Consider the following 18,777-nt stretch of genomic DNA (forward strand, 5'->3'; position numbering starts at 1 on the left):
GAAAAACATCCAATAAAATCAGGAAATCCCAGACTCAGACGGCACTAGTAGTGCTAGTGAAACCTCATAGGTGTAGGGGTATGGCATTGCATGCCGTCAAAGCCTAGGCTCCCAGATGTAAACTATTATGGAACCCAGGAAGGGGGGCGCAGAACAGTCCCCATGTTGTGGGGCAACCAAGATTTAACGTGTAGAGGGAGAGAGAGTATAACGGTGCTAACCGTAGTGATAACCAAAAGAGTATATCGCATGGTGTGTGCGATAAAAATAAGGGGGGGAAAAAGAAGGATAAACATGGGACATAGTTCAGTCCATGGTGTCTTGTGGGGGTAGGCCCGGAGACGAAAAACGCCCTCTCTTGTGGAAGTTGGATTGACCTTCAGTTGCACGCGTGGGGAAGGACTTCCGTGGCGAGCTGGATGTGCACCTCCGCTTGGCGCTCTCTGAAGGCGTCGCTGGGGGATGTAGCTGCAGGGTCCGCAGGGTGTCTATAAGGTCCTCAGGAGTCTTGCAGGTGTAATCCCGGGACTGGTGTCGGAATCGCACTGCAAAAGGGAAACTCCACCTATATTGTATTGCGTGTTGTTGAAGTACTTGTAGGTGAGGTTTCATAGCCCTGCGCTTGGCGATGGTTGTGGGGCATAGATCCTGGAATAATTGGTAGGTATGACCTTGGAACTGTAGAGATTCTGCGTTACGGGCAGCTTGTAGAAGTTGCTCCTTGGTACGGAAAAAGTGAAGCTTGGCTATAATGTCACGTGGCAGACCGTCATTGCGTCGTGGTGCTAACGCCCTGTGAACTCTATCCAATTCCAATCTATCGATTGGGATAGCTGGAACAGAGCTGTTATTGTCGATTGTAAATCAACGATCGTTTCCGGAAGGCCTCGGACACGTAGATTTGAGCGCCGTGCTCGGTTTTCAAAGTCCTCTAGTCGTGTCAATAAAGTTGCGTTTTCGTCACGCAGGAGATCAAGGTCATCTGTATGTGTCTGAAGTGAGGCGTCAAGACCATCCACCCTCTGTTCTAGGTCCACAGTGCGCTGTCCTAGTTCACGAATTTCCCTAGATAGTGTGGCAGTGATGCGGTCTGAGGTTTGCTTCAAAGCTTTGTGTAGCATTTTTTCAAAGCGTGACAACAGGTCTGGGGGTGTAAGGTCAGGCGTCAGGGCTTGTGCAGGGACATCTGGTTCAGGGTCAGACTCACCCTCAGACGTGCAGGGATGGCTGGGCTGCGGATCCTGCAGGGCTGCATATGCCCCTGCTGCCTGCTTGCTTCCACGTGCTGGGGCGGTGGCCATCTTTGTGGAGGCCTTTGCCAGGGCCTCCTTAATGGTTTTGCTGGATGGGGGGACCTGGTGCCGGGGTGCCCCTTTAACCATAATGCTGCTTTTACTGGAGGGGGGGCTGTTATTCCAATCTCAGCTCCCCTGCTCTCTCTCTTCTCTTCCCTGGCTCTATGTAACGAGGGTAGCGGTGGGCGGGCCTATGGACGGCTCTCTGCAGGGACGGAGTCTTCTGTCAGATTTCTCCGAATCACCGCAGAGGATCCGCCACTGACCAGGGCGGATCGGACCCTGGGAGGATCACCACGGGGACCAGGTCCCCTCCTGGTATATTGCGGGCCGGGATCCGCTGCTTCAGGGCACTGTCACCCGACGGGGAGACGGAGCCTCAGCGGGACATGTCTTTCCCGCCGGCCGCGCATGCGCACTCTCCCCTTTCAGGTACATTTTAAACCTACAAATAGTATATGATTTAGGAAGGGGGCCCAGAGAGTGAGAGGACCTTGCATTTCACTACAAAGTCCACTTTAAACAGAGCAATGGCATGGAAGTTCTATCAGGTTTTTTTTATTTTTCTGAGGGCCACTGGAGAAATACCCATAAACCTCATATACAAATATAATAATGTATCAATCAGAACAGGAGATAAGAGAAAATCTCAGAAAGAGGGGGGTGTGGGCTTTAATGGCCTAATCATCCCCAGTGGTGTATTTAGGTTTTTGCTGCCCTAGGATACACAAAAATAGTATGCCCCCCGTTCCCGGGGAGGGCCTGACACACACCAATATCCTACCCCCCCCTTCCCTGAGGAGAGAGCCTGCCACTGACCAACACCAGCACCGCCCACACTGCACTCCCCGCACAGAGAGCCTGACAGTGATCAACACCACCAACTCCCCCCTGGCAAAAAGAGCCATTCGCTAATACCACCCCCATACCTGCATACACCTGCCCAGGGGCAGACTGACCATTTGGAAACTCGGACACTGCCTGAGGGCCCGAGGTCAGTAGGGGGCCCCATGAGATGCCCCTGGTACCTTTTTCATAGGCTTTTTTGAGTTTGGGCAAAGACACAGGGGCCCCATGATCCCCTATTGCCCGGGGGCCCCACGAGTTGTCAGTCCAGCCCTGAACCTGCCACCGCCACCTTCCCTGGAAAGAGAAAGACCCTCACCTTCAAAGCTCCGGACATCCCCAGGAATGAGAGTCGGGCTCTGCATACACCATCACGCAGCCCACAGCCTCCCTCGAATACCACCTGGTCCCCATGCCGTGTGTGTCCCTTCTTCCATCCCTTCTTTTTTGGGGGGTGGTGCTGCCCCCCTGAAAAATGCCACCCTAGGCAAACACCATGTTTGCCTCGCAGTAAATATGCCTCTGATCATACCTATCCATTGCAGTGTAATGTATTACCTCAATGCACAGCAATGCACCATGAACATATTCGTGCATTGCCATTATTATTTAATGACACCAAATACATTAAGGCACTAATGTATTTCAAATGCACATGTGTAGCTATATAAGTACCTGTAATAAATAAATAAATACATTTATTGGTGATAAGGCAGCCCATTCAAATGAATGAGCTTCCCAAATGCCATGCATGTTAATGCATGGAGCAACGCTAATTCAGCAGAATAATGTGAATGAGTCCTAAATCTTTATCAAGTAGAAAAATGTTTTTCCAGCTTTAGGCAAAAAAGTGAAAGTAGATCTCTACCCAGTCACTGAAATCTCATAAGCATTACCATATAAAACATATACTGAGAAAGTCCTGCCCATAGGATTATTATTTTATCATTATTATTACACAGTATTTATATAGCGCCAACATTTCGCTCAGCGCTGTATATTACAATGGGAGACAATACACGAGACAGTACAATAACAATACAGTGCAATAAATGAGAGGTTAGAGGGCCCTGCTCCTTGGAGCTTACAATCTAGGAGGGAGGGGATAGTGGAACGGGAGAAAAAGCTGTGGGGGATGGAGTGGTAGGAAGAGTGGAGATCAGCAGTTAGCAGAGGGTGGGGTAGGCTTCCCTGAAGAGGTGGGTGTTTAGGGTGCACCTAAAGGAGAGGAGAGTGGATGAGCAGTCCTGGAGGCGGGCATGGGAGGAGGAGATCAGGGAACAAGAGAGAAGGAGGTCTTGTGAGGAGCGGAGAGTGCGTAGGATGTAACGAGTATAGGGGGTGAAGTCAAATGCCAATGATGTCATAACACTGCTATCCCAGAATTTATGAGCTGTGAGAGACTGGTGCATGCAGAAGTCTATAAGAGATATGTTCAGTGCATGTGGCATCTTTTATTTAGTTTGCGTCTGTATTTGTATAATTTTTGGGATGCACACTGCAGTGCTTTTGTTTACTATATAAGAGAGTGTTGCATTGAAGGTGTTCTTGCTTTTAACCCTCGTGAGTGCTTTTATTCCTACATATTTTTAATAATGAACACAGTGAGCACTATTAGTCCCTTTCTCTTTCATGTATTTTATACCATATTTAAGCTGAATTTGAAAGTGCATAGAGATCCAAGAGAATGATCAGGTAAACTGGGGGAGGGGGGTAAAAAGCGCTGTGTGACCTCATATGTTATTGGAGGTCAGAAGTGGAGGTGAGCATATTGGAATAGTCACAAGGCAGAGTGCCTGTTTTCACTTTGTGGCATATTGATTAAGAAGATTTTTTTTCTGTCACTGGTGGTTTGAAACACTATGGAACATTGGACTATGCAATTTTAGATTTTAGACTAATTATTGTAAAGTTGTTTACATATTATTGAGGTTTATGTATTATTTAAGTGCTATTTGTGAAGAGCAATTAAGAAATACATATCCACGTCTTTTTTTTAAATGTGGCAGTATTGAGATGGTTAAGCATGTTTTTGCAAAGTGCTACTGCATGCTTTGGATGTATTTGATGCATTTAATTTAAAATCTCATGTAACAAGATGCTTCACCTTCCATGATGGTGTTTTAGACAATGTGAAGTGTTGGGTCATGAATGTTGGGTCAGAAAAGTTTCTCTGAACATCATTGGGTAAATAAAATGGACACGTTTAGGGAAAAATGTACTCTCACTAAACCAAACTTTTCTATATAAATTGCACTTTTTGTGTACAATGTGTGCCATTTTTGTTTTGCTAGATGCAAGGCACTTTATGGAGAATTGGAAACTAAGAAGTTGTATTCTAAAATTGTTGGTCACTTACACCATGATACCTGAATTGGTAAATTGGGGAAATATTCACTTCAATTATCTGATCATGTCCAAATGAAATAAGTAAACAGAAGTTCGTGAGTTTCACATGATGATGAAATAATTCACACAATTGATTGTGTGAGGATTACCAACTTTAGTAAATCAACCTCATTACCTTTTTGCAGTGGCACTCACACACAGTTAGTTTTGTGAGGTTCTTAATTGAGAAGATCTCTTTACAAATAATCTTATCAATAATTATCCTCATTTACTGGACACGTTTCAGAACCTGATGTGGATCTCCTCCTCTACCATAACCAGAGATATTAAAATAACTGCTCCCAGCTGCTACGAAAAAGAGGGAACCATTGTATGTGCTCCTGGCAAATATGTTCTCTAGATGGGTAAGCAAAAACAGAAGTTATTTGCATGAACAAATGGTTTTCAGCAAAGGCACCTGTTCTCTTGAAGTCTGGTCAAAAATTCCCATCCCTATGTTAATGTCATTATTTACATTTTTTAAATCTAATTAATATGTTTACTTCCATTTAATATGTTTACCACCACGACTAACCTTTATAAGAATTCCATATTTTGCCATTTTTAAAAATCACCATAAGAAAGATTGATATAACTACTATGATATTAATTGGATGTTGCAACCCTTTGTTGCAGCATTGCCCTCATATGTAAAGTATGCATCTCATCTGCTTACACATTTTTTTCTTAGTGTTCTCAAATATTGATCAGTTCCCCATAAACCGGTTTCACTTATGATGAAAAAATGTTTTAAGCACTAGACCAGTGAAGAAATGTCCACATAATGATTTTTTAGTGGACCTAATCCTACCATGCTTATGGCACAGCAATGGGCACTAAATATGCCCTGCCATATGCCACTTTATATCTTGCAGAATGGTAATGAAATTTGTTTGGGAGTGACTCAATGTCAATGAATCAGGATAGGGTTGTGACCTGATATAAATACATTGACTATTTACTAATCTTTCGAATAGGCGTTATGGATGAAGTTACAATCTTTGTTGAGAAATTGTGAAGGAACAGCTTTAATCTGAATTTCACTAGTTTTTCTAGCCAAAGCTGTGTCACCTTCCTAGATCTGAGTATTATGACTGGGATGAATGCATACTTGCTCACTAAGCTGTATAGAAACTTACATCTTCCAACAGCCTGTTACATGCTACAAACTTTCATCCAAAACCTCTGACTAGAAGCATTTTGGTTGATCAGAACCTGTGGGCTCACAGAAATTGTTCTTCATCATCTACTTTTGACAAAGAAGCAAAAACCCTTAGGAAGAAATTCTGGCAAAGAAAATATAAGATAAAATGGTTACGTATGCTTATAGAAGAACAAGAATTGGTAAACATGAAGACTAATTATATTATCAGCTCTGGAAATGTTAATGAACCAGTACAGCTATGCATGCAATATACTAGTGTGATGGCGAGAATAGGTAACATTTGTCAAAAATATTTTTCTTTATTGTTCAATATATTAATATGAGTAAATGTGTCACAAGTAACCCCAATATGGTGTAGTTGAGGGCTAGATCAAATCATAATCTACTGGTGTATAGCAGCTGTGAGTGAGTTTTGTAAATACCTAGTGGAAGGTGGCATACTGGCTACAAGTAGGATACTCAAATTTATTGCGCTAGTGGGATGTAATACCAAAGGGGTAATAGACATTCTCACATGTAAATGTGGAACATACAATAAAGGAAAGGTCATTCAGGCCTTTAAGAGATGCTTTCATGGTCAAATTTATGATATGTGGACATTTAATTTAAAATCTTATGTGACATTTCACAAATTATGGTGTTTCAGACAGCTTGAGATGTTGAGTCAAAAGGTTAACTGTAACCTGAATAGAGGGGATTTTGACAAATGCATACCTCAAAGGTAGTGCAGGTGGATTTGGGAACTGGAAACAATATAGCCCCTGAGTCTATATGGCAATCTCAGTTTCAGTCCTATCTTATTAGGTATTGATAAATATTATTGAAAGTGGTCACTAGAACAGGCATAGAGGGCCCATCATTCAATGGAGACACTAGTTCTGTTGACCCTGGTGACTACCAGTGATTTTTTTTTTCACTTTGAAGGGAGTTCCTCTCATTTCCTATTGTGGCTATGGGGCAGGAAGTAAAGAATACCGCTCCAATGGAACACAAATAGGAAAAAAAATTACAAGGCTATAATCCTCCCTTACTCTATCTAAAATTGAAAAAAGCTTTGCCTTCAGTTCTACTTTAGGGCTTTTGCTTGATGCACTTTATGCATGCTTGAACTTTCTGCATTTTGCTTTTAATCATTGAAGGATGTTGCTTGCTGCTTTCTACGCATGCTTAAGCTGCTTTATAAATGTACTTTTTTTTTAGCAACATCACTTGTCCTATATTTATAGTTGGTATAGTTTTTGTGTTAACGTAATTCATCTAGGTGTTACCATTGAAATCCTCCACAACTGTAATGGATGCAGATTATGCAATGCTATGATGGTCATTTTTCATTTTATGAATATTCCAGTGTGTTGAGGAGTTTTGGCCTATGCGTGTTCATGGCAACATATTTGAGCTCATGACCATGGTGTAGGATATGTGACTGAATATGTTTTTAAATGGTTTTGAACATCATGATATATTTTAGTGTGTGAAATAATGTTTCGTACAAAGACACAGACAGTTTGTGTATTTTCTGTTTTGCATAGTTTTTTTGGGATATAATGTCTGATTATTTAATCAGGGTGGGTCTATGGTAGTCTTAATAGAAAAGTCTTTTAAAAGTCTTTTGAATTTTTTCAAGTAGTTTTAAAATGAAGAATGTCTATCTTTTTTCATGGTGAGCATCCTTTTCATGCAGTACAAATGGGTGCCCTTGTGTCTCTTGCACAGATATGAAAAAGCAAGATACAGACAAGATATTGTCACAATCTCCTAGTTTGTTGAAGTTATCATCAAACATTCATCAAATGTCTGATATCAGAATGTATGGCTTTTTAGCAGCAATGTAAGAAGAATACTTAGTTCTTTGACTAAGATAACAGATTGAAAAAAAAGAAAGGAAACCTAAAGAAATCATATAATGAGGACCCAGTTCATTTTTCCCTACACCCTTGTAACCTACCTCTTAGCATGTTCTCTTGAGGGGTCACTTTTGTCATAGACAGACCATCTTTAAAGCCATCAAATATGCCAGAATATGGTTCATTCCAAAAAATGTTAGACTGTTCAGACTAGAGAATATTGTACCATTTATTTCTTTTGTAGTAATCTGTCAAGTTTGAGATTATAATTCAACTATTAAGCATTCTGTGGGCTTTTTAACTTCATTTCCATGTAATTTCGGTAAGAACCTCAAATGCAAAGAGAGAGTTTAATCATAAAAGTGGAGTTTTTCTAAAGCAATCATGTAAATTCTTCTGCAAATAATAAAAATTTCATTGTATTTGATAGTAAAAGGTGTAGAATGCAAAATGAGTCTAGAAGAGCATCAGAATATAAACCCTGCGCTATTGTGTAAAAAATATAAGTTCTTGATGGCCACCTAAATATGGTAAAAGCAAAATATTTGAACACACAAACCAATCAACAATACTATATTAAACAAAAACCTTTTTAAATTAAGGCGGTATTAAACCCAAAAGCAAACATTTATTATATTGCAGTTTACCAATTCATAAATGCAATGGCAGCATTAATTTCCTTTTTGGGCTTTCTTTCTTCTATTTTCTTCAGGTGATCCAGCTTACAAGTCTGTTCTTTTTTAAAAGCACAAGCTTTCCAGAAGAATGTATACATTTACATGGATGAGACAAACCACTTACCATTGACAGCAGTGAATACAACAACCTTTTTTATTCATCTAAAACCTGCATTCCAAAATGAAAAAAACTGTCTGCTGTAACTGATTATAAAGTGTAAGCTGAAGTTTGGCTTCAATTTGTTTAGGGTATTTAAATCTGCTAGTACATTTAATCCTCCTCCTCCCCCCAGAGACTAACAATGCTGCTGTCTGCTGCACCTTCTGTGCTTATTCATCCTCACTAATATAGGAGTTGTCTCACTAATATAGGAGGTGTGTTACTGGCCAAATCACCAGGTGAAAAAAGAATTAAAAAAACAAAGAAAACGAATGCAGCCACCACATCTAACGAATGGTCAGCAATATAAGGCATTTTTGGTTTTGGTTTTAATACTGCTTTGATTGAGTGGGTGAATTTTTTTACCAGAGCTCTGAAAAATGTGTACATTATTTATTTCAGGTACTTATATAGCTCTGTCAATTTATGCAGCGCTTTACATATATATTGTACGTTCACATCAGTTCCTAACCCTCAAGGAGTGTACAATCTTAGGGCCCTAACTTACATTCATACATACACATACTAGGGACAATTTAGACAGGATGCAATTAGCTTACCAGCATTCTTTGGAGTGTAGGAGGAAACCAAAGTACCCGGAGAAAACCCACACAGGCACAGGGAGAACATGCAAACTCCAGGCAGGTGGTGCCGTGGTTGGGATTCGAACCAGCGACCCTAGCACTGCCAGGCAGAAGTGCTAACCATTTAGCCACTGTGCTGCCCACATTAGGCAATGGGTTGATATCTGACTACATACAGTACTATTAATTGTTACGGCTATTAACTTCCTTACTATCTGTTATGACTGTCCAAACAACTATAGACTAAGATGCCCTCCCTTTTTTTTTATTGTTTTGCTCTTTTTTTGTTTATAGCGCAAAAATTAAAACACCTAGTGGTGATTAAATACCACCAAAAGAAATCTCTATTTGTGTGAAAAAAATGAAAAAAAATTCATATGGGTACAATGTTGCATGACCGTGCAATTGTTATTCAAAGTGCAACAGCGCTGAAAGCTGAAAAGTGGCCTGGGCAGGAAGGGGGTATAAGTGCCTAGCAGGCAAGTGGTTAAGCAGAGCAAAACAAGGCTAGTTAGCATATTAACTCTCTGGGCTTGCATACCCTGTTCACATATCATAAGAAAAAAAACATAATGGAAGCAGAGGTCTCTCTACAAAGATCCAACATAAGCTCTTCTGATGAAGACCTATAGCTTTGCAACTGTGTGCGTGTGCGTGGGGGGGTTATGTTAAGTTTTTTGTACAGTTAGTATAGCCATGGCAATAGAACACTAGAGACAAAAAGCATCAGTATTCCATAAGGTGCAAGAAAATATGGAACACTTCACGTATTTGCATGTCATTCTTGCACAGGGGCCATGCTAATCTTCTCTCTATCATTCCAATTTTAGTATATGTCCTGCCTTTTTTTTTTTTAGTATATTCATTGAAATTTGTGGCTGGGATTCTAACGGTGTGAACTCAGAAATGCTAAAAACTAAGAGTTTTAGGTTAAGGCTAAGCAGTGGAGATCAATAAACAAATGTTCAACAAAGTTAGTGAATGGGAAAATCATTGTTAACAGCGAGACATGAATGATCTATCTTAAATAAAATTACACTAGCAGTTGATTCAAACTCATGCTCATTCATTAAGTAAAGATTTGTCATAAGGCTTTCTTTTGTTAACTTGGATTATTGGACATCCATTACCAACCAATTGGTCCTATAGAATTCAGATCTTGATCTTTGGGAATCAGTCTGCTCATTTCTGAATGCAACCAGTATGTTTCTAATAAAATTATTTATTTTTGAGCTAATTAGAAAATCATAGCTAGTGCTCCCGCAACATACAGGCGTTAAAAAACTCATATAAGGTCCTATCCAGATGGTACTTTACACCGGCCCAACTAGCTAAATATGTATCGGGATATGACCCACGTTGTGTTCACATATGGTGGTCCTGTCCAGTAGCTCATCGTCTGTAGACCAGAGTCTATAACCTTATTTACTCTGTCACACATATCAATCTTAGGAAAGACCCTACTGAAGCATTGCTTTTTAAGCCCCTCCGTGACGTATCTCGTAAAATTCGTTAACTGATTCGTTTTTTTTTTCATGGCTACTAAACAAACCATTGGACATTCCTGGAAATTCCCTACTCTTCAATTTGAGGAAGTCAAGTCTAGAATTCAGGGCTTCTTTATCAACAAAAAACTAACGGCAGTGTTGGAGGATAACCATGACAAGTTTATTTCTGTCTGGCAGCCCTGGGTGGACTTTTATCCGGTCTTTCGCTTCACCACGAGATTGACCAAACTCTAACATTTAGAGTAATGCTCCCCTGGCTTCCCTTTGTGGTGGATACGTGCTTCTGCGCTCCTCATGGGTGAACTCTTTTTCTTTTTCTAACCTGTATTTTTTTTCTCTTTTCCCCACTTCTCCTCCATTTCCCTTTTTTATGTTTCTTTCTGAGCAGGTGAGATCTCTCTTTTTCTATTTCCCTCCACTTTTTTCTCACTTTTCTTTACTCACTTCTACTCTCTTTTTTTGACTGGTTTAATTATTGAGGTCCTTGAGGCCTTCGCTTGATGGTGTTGCTCGTCGCGATTCCCCATCCCTCTCAATTGTTTTTACGATTACAAAATTGATCCTCGCTCCCCTCCTCTCTTTTTCTCCTCCCCCTTTTTTTTCTTTCCTTCCCCTGGGGTGAGTCATTGATGGGATATTGATGTGAGACATCTCAACACTCAAGTTCTATGAATCTATAGTGATTATTTATTGTGGACTATCAGGTTTTGCCATACTTATGGCTATGTGCTGTATGTATCTCCAGGTTGCTTTTGCTCTAGATGACCGCACATCAAGCTTTCTCTGCTGCTTAGACCCCTACACGGGTCATATTTGTTCTTATGTAAATGTGCATAGTTCCCTTTTTCTTTTGAATGACTGCTCTATTATGTATCACTTATGTTTCTATAACCTGTATAATCTGTTGATTTATTCAATAAAATTTCTTTGGTACCAGAAAAACATAGCTAACATCTGATTGGCTGACAAAGCAATGTAGTGACAAAAAAGTCATAGGTTTTAAAAACAAACCCTCCAAATGAATAATATTGAATTATAGTCTATATCTTTGAGCCTTTACCGATAACATTCTACCTCCAACATTTTTCTATTTCACTGGAGCTTTTCAGCAGTTGAAACTGTAAAAAAATAAAAGTAAAACCTCTTTGTAATTTTAATACATGACTTTGTTGTTTGTATCTTATCAACTGACTGATTCATTGCTGCTGTGCCCATGGGCAAGCACTATATACCACTATGGAATTCCCACACGGAATACTAAAATGCAGTGAACTGTAAATCTATAATGGAATTCTTTTCACTGAATAACATATATCAAAACCCATTTTGCTTTTAAAATAAATCTTCTAAATTAACACATAGGGTATGCAGGAACTGGGGGGTAATATCTTTTAAGCAATAAAATAACCATAAAAATAGGAAACAAATCTCAATAGGAACATGGGAGAAAATGTTATAAATAAAGAAGAAATATACTGTGTTTTTTTAATATAGAGCCTGCCAAATTCTGTGAGAAATCATAATGTGTATAATACTTTACTTACTGATCACATTGACTGCTGCAGACTATACATTATAATCTACATAAGTGCTCTGCTGATCACACGACTGTGTGATTATGGGTATTGCAATCAGAAATCACTCATACAGGTGTTAAATGATCATCGTAATAGGTCTTCAACACTGTGCATAGTTTCATGGGACCATAAAAATGTTCTGAAATTTCCATACACAATTCTACATGCAGAATCAGGTCAGTCTTAAATTTTGTATTATGCTATTTGTTAGAATATGATACAGAAGTGAATCTCACAATCTGAACATTTTGAATCTAAAGTATGGTTAGTTCACTCAGTGTGGTATAGTTTTAAAAGTGTTAACTATTCAAGTTCCCACACCCCTTACTATAATTCCTATAGACCAGAGCAATTTTTGAACTTTAGCATTGGACCTATTGATTCAACAATGCTTTTGTCATTCATTACAATACAGAAGTACTGTAAAAAAAAAATAGATACTTTTTATCTCATCATAAAAAGAAATCAGATTTATTTGACAACTTCAGTCTTTCAAGAATCCATGCTGACTATTGCTTAAAATATTATTTTCTAGCAAAAACTATTCTGTATGGTATTTTATTAAACTTTCAAGTACCCTCCCAATGAGAGAAGTTAAATTAACTTAAATTAACTTAAAGTTACTTGTGAAAGACTTTGATCCCTTTTTATATTTCAATGGTTTTTATTAATTTTTTAAACAGTATAAAACAGAGGCAATAAAACACGCCCACGCAGGGGCTATCAATTGCACAGATAAAAAATGAAAAAAAAAAAAAAAAGAGAAAAACAGTGCTCTAACGCCAACAGGGCAAAAGGTACGCCCACGCAGGGGCTATCAATGGCACATAAGTTACAAAACATTAATGTAACTGACTATAACAACTAAAGGCAGGTGTCCAGTCACACTAAAAACAAACAGAGGGAGAGAGAAAGGAAGAAAAAAAAAAAAAAAGCAAAGAGCAGGGGTCCAAGAGCGCCAATACCTAACACCATTACATCCCCAGACTAGCCGAGGGGGGTGGGGGGGTGGGAAAGGCATATTGCAACCACGGCTCCCATATTTTCAAAAATTTACATTGGTAGTCGTTGAAGATACTCGACATCTGTTCGTTGAGCATCATAGTGTTCATACGATCCCGCACCCCCTGAAGAGGGACAAACAGACTCTTCCAGGCCTGAGCAATTGTTCTAGTGGCCGATAAAAACAAATAGGAAGCCAAATTCTGCTGGTGAGCCAAGAGGCCCAGTATGGGGCAATGAAGCAAGGCATACTGAGCATCCCGGCGTATGGAGAGATGGAACAAGGTGAAAAGGAGGCCAAACACATGAGACCAAAAACAAAACAGTCTCGGGCATGACCACCAGATATGCAATACATCTCCACAATGGCCACAACCCCGAAAACATTGATCAGGGTTAGCCTGGGCCAATCAAGCCGGAACCCAATACCAACGAAACAATACCTTATAGGCTGCCTCCAGTGTGGTCGTATTAAATGAGCATTTAGCTATGAGTGACCAGTCCTCCAGATCCACAGCCACTCCCTGTTCGCGCTCCCACTGAACAACATATGAAAGAGAAGTATGCGACGAGCGTCTGTTCAGAGCTGCATAAAGAAGGGATATAAGGTCCAGGACACCCGGACGCTGCTGGCAAAGCTGTTCAAAGGCAGATTTCTGGTACAGGAAAGCAGAAGTGCCCCGCAGCGAGAGCAGCCAGTGCCACAATTGAAGATATCAAAAGAATTCCGCCGGGGGGACATTCCGGGATTCCCGTAGAGAATTCAAAAAGTGTCGCACCTGCGAAAAACCATTAGTCACCCACCAAGAAAACGCCCTTGGGTGATCTAAACCGGGTGGGAAAAGAGGGTTGTTAATAATTGGGAGCAAAGGCAGAAACGGTGACATCAGGCCACCGGAGTAACGTACCGAGTCCCAGACTTGTAAGCCATGAAGCAACATCGGACTCAGTGCCATAGGGCGCAGGGCAGGGGGAAGCCATAGAAGCATTGACGTTGTGATAGGGGCACAATTAGGTAGTTCCAACAGGACCCAGAGGGGAACGTCAGAAGAGGCGTGCAACATAGACAGCGGGGCAATCTGGCTCGCCTGATAATACTTAGTTACATTAGGCACCCCAAGACCACTCTGGAGTCTATGAGCAAAGAGCGTATTTCTGGATACTCTAGGGTGCTTATTGGCCCAGATAAAATGCATAAACTTCGCCTGAAGCAACCGAAGAAAATGAGGGGGAACCCGCACTGGGAGTGTGCGAAAATAATATAACAACTTCGGCAAGATGGTCATTTTCACCGAATTAACCCGTCCTATCCAAGACAGGTGCGGAAATTGCCAAGAATGCATAAGAGAGGATAGAGAGCTAAGCAATGGATAATAACTTGCAGCAAACAAGGAGTCATGGGTGGGGGTCAAGCAAATGCCTAAGTATTCAAGAGAAGAGGAAGCCCATTTGTAAGGGAAATGGGATTGTAGGTGCGAAACCAAATCTGAAGCCAAAGTAATATTGAGAGCGACAGTCTTATCCAAGTTGATACGGAGACCCGAAATCAAGGAGAAGCGCTCAAGAACCTGTTGCAAATTAGGAAGCGTTGTCAAGGGGTTAGTAAGAGTCAGGAGGGCATCGTCCGCAAAAAGGTTCAGCTTGAACTCCTGTCCCGCGTAAGGAACCCTCGATATATTGCAATCGGTCCGGAGCGCTAAAGCCAGCGGCTCAAGTGCCAGGAAAAAGAGCGCTGGGGACAGGGGGCAACCCTGTCTCGTCCCTCGCCCAATAAGAAAGGGATCTGAAAAATACGCAGCGTATTTAAAAGAGGCCGAAGGAGAAGAATACAAGGCCTGAATCCAAGAAAGAATAGAATCCCCAAAACCCCAACGAGACAGCACAAACCGCAGATATTCCCAGGATAGAGAATCAAAGGCTTTATATATGTCAAAAGACAGTAAGAATCCAGGAATTTTCCGCTGTTGCAGAAAATGTATAAGATGGACCACCTTACGAACGTTATCACCCGCCTGCCTCCCAGGGACGAACCCTACCTGATCCCTGTGGACCAGGCTACGCAAATATTTATTGATGCAAAAACTAAGGAACTTGCCCAATATCTTCAGGTCTTCATTAAGAAGAGAAATGGGCACAGTAGGCTCAGAGAGGCTTGCGGTTCCTGTACATCATCGGTCATCTTAGGAATCATGGCGATATGCGCTCTAAGCGTGTCTGGAGAGGGCAAGGAGCCCTGTCGTAACTCATTAAAATAGTCAGCCAAAAAGGGCGCCAACAGAGCTGAGAATTTCATATAATAGAGACCAGAGAAGCCATCGGGACCTGGGGCCGCGGTGGACCGTAAAGATTTGATAGCTTGGAGCACTTCCGGTACGGTGACACCGGCATTGAGGGCCACCTGTGCTTCGGATAACCCAGGAAGTCCGAGATCTTGAAAGAATGCCTCTGCTTGAGCCACAGGGAAGGGAGCTGGCTTAGCATAGAGGCGCGAAAGGAAGTCTGAGAAACGGGAAACAATCTGCTGGGGATTAGAAGTACAGCCACCTGTAGGAAGTCTCAGTCGGATCAGTTTATGGGGTTTCCCCACAGAATTGAGGTTCCTGGGCAGCATCGGGCCTGGCTTATTAGCACAGGAATAAAATTTGTGTTTATCCAACACAGGGCTCGTTCCACCTCCGAAGAGGCAAGTAGGTCCAACTCTGCTGCCAGAGCGTCCCGAGCGCATTTATGGGCCGTGGATGGAGATGACTTCCAACGCGCATCCGCAGAGGCCAGAAGAGAATGAAGCTCCAAAAGTCGGCGCACCCACTCCTGCTTCTGGACCGCCGCCAGCTGTATAACATGACCCAGCACTGTGGCCTTATGCGCCTCCCATAGGGGCACAGCCAAAGAGACCGATCCCGAGTTTTCCGTGAAGTATGTTCGTAAGAAAAATTCTATTTGTTGGCAGGTAGTCTGAGTGGTCTATAAAGAGTCATTGATGCTCCAATGAAAAGGGCGCCGTTCTGACCCAGAGAGGGCCAGGAGGAGTACCAAGGGATCATGGTCCGACCAGGTTGAGGAGGGAATAGTTATCCACTGGACCAAGGGAAGCTGCTGAACATGCATGAATATATGGTCAATTCTACAAAAACTGTCATGAGGATTGGAATAGAATGTAAAGTCGCGCTCAGTTGGGTGAAGTTCTGTCCAGACGTCCGCCAGCCCTGCCGTCCACAAGAGAGAGCGCATATGTTCCTCCAGCACTAAGTCGTGAGAAGGAGCCGCGCCCCGTGCGTAGCGCATATCCAATGTGGAATCCAAGGTAACATTTGAATCCCAAGGGAGCAAGCTGGATTAGTCTCAACCTGGCATGCTAACAAACCGGGAAAGCCCAAGGGCCAAACTCATGGTCCCGTCAGAGAAGTCCATTGGTGAAACGATACGTGGGAGGTGCAAGATGCATCTTCAGCCTGGAGAAGAACAGGAAGGACTTGATCACAAAGGGGTCTGAGGAAGGGCCCGCTTCCTGTTGGACGACCGCTCTCAGATGTGGCCCGGAGGAAGCGGCCTCGCCGGGGATCCAGATGAATGAGCTGGGCTCTGATTAGCAGCTTCCGGCGAAAGAAGGTGTAAAGATTCCAAGAGAGAATGGGCCTCCTCCGGCGTAGCAACAGAGTGACTGCGGCCCTGGTAGTTGAAGGTGAGGCGGAATGGAAATCCCTATGCGTATTTAATGCGTATTTAATACTGCGTTTCACCAGAATCGAAGTGAAGGGCTTCAACTGGCCGCGCTTCTGAAGAGTGGTCTGGGAGAGGTCCGTGAAGAGCTGGTAGCGATGCCCCTGGAAGCTGAGACCAGGGTTGTTTCTGGCCACCAAGAGGATAGTTTCCTTAGTGCAGTAATAAGTAAACTTGATGATAATGTCCCTCGGGGCCCATCCGGCCGTCTGGGGCCCAATACATGATGTATGCAGTCAATGGGGATAGCGGGCGTCAGCTCCTGAAACAGAGCAGTAGCAGTGGAAGTGAGATCTGCGACCGTTTCCGGGACACCCCTTAGCCGCAAATTGACATGGCGAGAACGGTTTTCGAAATCCTCAAGCCATAGCATCGCGTCCGCCAATTCTTTCTTGAGGTCGCACAAATCCTGTTCGTGATTTTCAATGACCGTGGCTTCAGCGTCCATTCTATCCTCGAGATCGTTCTTCCGGTTGCCCAACTCCTGAATTTCTCACGAAAGACGGTCGGCCAGCTTGGAGGTAGGAGAGGACAATTCCACCTGCAGCATAGGAGCTCAACATCCCGCAAGGATGGAATGGGAGACTGCTGGGATCTCCCTGCTGCCAGGTCTTCCATACCGCTAGGATCCACGGGTACAAGGGGCCAGCGAGCAAGCAGGGGGACCCCCCCCGAGGGTCAGAAATCGGCCGATGGACTTTGATCCCTTTTTAAATATACTGTAGGCACAACATTGAACTTAAAGGATAAGTTCACCTTTTCGGGCAGAATTTTACTTTTCATAATAAATAGAAGCATTTTCCAATGCCGCTTCTGGCCCAGCCATCCAAATGTGCTTTCATTTACCTTATCCACAGGAGGATTCCTTCCTGTAGGTCATCTCTCAGCATTCACTTCCAGTAGGCCATCTCCCAGAAGCCTTCACTTCCTTGTTGCATCACAGAAGAGGGCATGATACGGTATGTTCACCACTCTGGACCACATTATAATACTACCTTCCACCCACTTTTTATACAATATGATTGTACAATCTCCTTTAGATCTCACATCAGCTATGTAGTACAAGGGCCTGTCTGATTTGATACAGATTGAATGGATTGTTCAGGTGTGTCCTCCTATTCTATCAACCTGGTAAATCTAAAGGAAACTGTACAGAGATTATACAATAAGATTGCATAGTGTGTGGCCATCTTTATACAAGTACATAGGCAGACATGGATGGGGACACTCAGTTATCCGACCCCATTTACATCTCCATGTAGTGAAAACTCACATTCCTGCATGTGTTTGTTATGCATGTTTTGTAACGTTTTCACTTGTCAGGCAGAGGGCAGCCCATTCACTTGAATGGGCTGCCCTACACATAACAATTGCCTCAGAGAAGCTGCAGGACTTTTTTGGAGCTGAGCATGGTGCATTACTGCAGTTTTTGTTGTGTTTGTTGACACTTGGGGTGTCTTTAACATGTAGTGAAACACAAACATGATGCACATTTGCAGAGTGTTTCTGAAACACATAGCAAAAGTGCACTTTTTTTGTGCAGTTTGCCATGCGTTCAAAAACACATAGATGTGAATTGAGCCTCAATGTTTTTGTGTAAACAAACTAATTTCACTTTCAGCTCATGTGTTTTTCTTTGTTTTTCCAGTGACACACATAGGGCAGCCTGTTGATTTCAATGGGCTGCGCTACACTTGGCAAAGTAGCTCATGGGGCATTTTGGCATGATGTGGGTTGCGCGCTTTTTACTGTGCGTTTTTCTGCATTTGTCACTCATTTTTTCATGTGGCAAAATGTGTGTTTGTTTTCTTTGCATTTTTAGACCAGCTTAATTCAGATTAATTTAGACCAGCTTATGGGGAAGGTCACAGATAGGGGGTGCAGTCACAGACGGGGGCATTGTCCTGCACAAGTGCATTTTCTGCTGGAGTGCAAAACAGCAGTTGAACACAGACCCCTGATCATGTCCTCTCTGCTTTTTCACAGGTAAATTATGTTATATGATCTCCAA

At 42.3% G+C, this 18,777-nt stretch overlaps 1 pseudogene; it reads right to left on the reverse strand.

The window, feature by feature from the left end:
- Window positions 1–9,706: 9,706 nt before the first annotated feature.
- Window positions 9,707–9,802, reverse strand: LOC149469659 (U6 spliceosomal RNA; annotated as a pseudogene).
- Between the last annotated feature and the right edge of the window lie 8,975 nt (window positions 9,803–18,777).

Source organism: Staurois parvus, unplaced genomic scaffold, assembly GCF_062004578.1.
Source record: "Staurois parvus isolate SC_StPar_1 unplaced genomic scaffold, SC_StPar_1.0 ptg000064l, whole genome shotgun sequence".
NCBI classification, from domain to species: domain Eukaryota; kingdom Metazoa; phylum Chordata; class Amphibia; order Anura; family Ranidae; genus Staurois; species Staurois parvus.